The sequence below is a fragment of the Sinocyclocheilus anshuiensis genome, unplaced genomic scaffold (assembly GCF_001515605.1).
Source record: "Sinocyclocheilus anshuiensis isolate Anshui unplaced genomic scaffold, SAMN03320099.WGS_v1.1 scaffold3553, whole genome shotgun sequence".
In the NCBI taxonomy this organism is placed as follows: domain Eukaryota; kingdom Metazoa; phylum Chordata; class Actinopteri; order Cypriniformes; family Cyprinidae; genus Sinocyclocheilus; species Sinocyclocheilus anshuiensis.
The window spans coordinates 1,049-2,652 of NW_015556005.1; positions in this window are offsets into that span (position 1 = coordinate 1,049).

The window sequence follows — 1,604 nt, forward strand, 5'->3', positions numbered from 1 at the left end:
ACTAATGCTGTGTTAGTGTTTCTGAGCAAATGAAGAGAAAGCAAACCCATAAATGCTGCATAGCTTCTTTCCAAGTGAGAGAAAGTTGGTATATGCAATGTTAAGAGTAAAGCTTTTCTACAGAAAGATGTTTCTTACTCATGAAATGAAATGGTATTTGCAATGCAGAAAGACAGATTTGAATGTGTTAGAACGTTTATGCCCTGTTAATTATGTTAGAGCTTCAATGCAAATACTTACCAGTATAGAGCTTCTAGGAACACTAATGCTCTGTTAGTGTAAAAAAGCAAATGAAGAGAATGCAAGCCCAAATGTGCGAAAAGGGTACTTTCTCAGAGAGAGAAAGTTGGTTTATGCAATATTAAGAGTAAATCTTGCCCTTATGAAAAATGTTTCTAACTCATGAAATGAAAGCTTATTTGCAATGCAGAAAGAGCCTCTGCAGTGTGTTACAAGATCCAGACACAGCAAGTCATGTTAGAGCTTCAATGTTAGAACTGCTTAGTTTAGTGCTTCAATGAGCACTAATGCTGTTGTAAGAAAAAGTGAAGACGTCGAAGATCTTGATGAAGAATAACTTTTATTACAGAATAGCATTGACAAAGTACAGGCAGCACTTCGGATTCAGCGGAGTCAGAATGAACCAAGAACATCCTAAGCTCAAACATATTATACTCTATTACGTTCATCTTCCCGCTTCATCTTCCCGCATGTAAATGTTTCGTCTTAAATGTAAATTGCGGATAACAATGAAAGTGATAGCCTTCCGTTCCCACATCTTTGGTAGTCTTTCAGGTGGAAACAACCAAATGTTAAGGTGCAATTATATTCAAGTTGCCTTTTGGTCAGCAGATGGTTCTTGATGGCCTACTGCCGCTCCCACGCTATAGGTGACGATTGTTCAGGAGATACTATTTACATATTATTGAGATCGGAAAGAATTATCTCTATGATAATTAAGCGCTTTGTAGAGAAAGGAGAATAGTTTACTTGGAGTGGAAGTTTGGTCAAGGCAGACTATAATTTCTTAAACTGTGTTAGTTTTTCTGAGCAAATGAAGAGAAAGCAAGCCCACATATGCTGCATAGCTTCTTTCCCAGTGAGAGAAAGTTGGTACATGCAATGTTAAGAGCAAAGCTTTTCCACATGAAAGATGTTTCTTACTCATGAAATGAAATTTTATTTGCAATGCAGAAAGACAGATTTGAATGTGTTAGAACTTTTATGCCCTGTAAGCATAGCCGCGGGAACGTATTTTGAGGGGGGGTAGAGTTTGGGCCGGCTGACTCCCAGGTAATCCTGAGGCCCCGGCCCAGCTATGTGCCCAAGGTTCCTACTACCCTCTTCTGGGATCAGGTAGTGAATCAGCAAGCGATGTCCCCAGAGGAGGCAGACCCAGCCCTAGCTTTGCTTTGTCCCGTCTGAGCCTTGAGATGGTACGTAGACCGGACACAAAACTTTAGAACCTCAGACCAGCTCTTTGTCTGTTACGGAGGCTGGCATAAGGGGAATGCCGTGTCTAAGCAGAGAATGGCCCACTGGATTGTGGATGCCATCACCCTGGCTTATCAGGCACAGGGTGTGCCCTGCCCATTCAGGCTGCG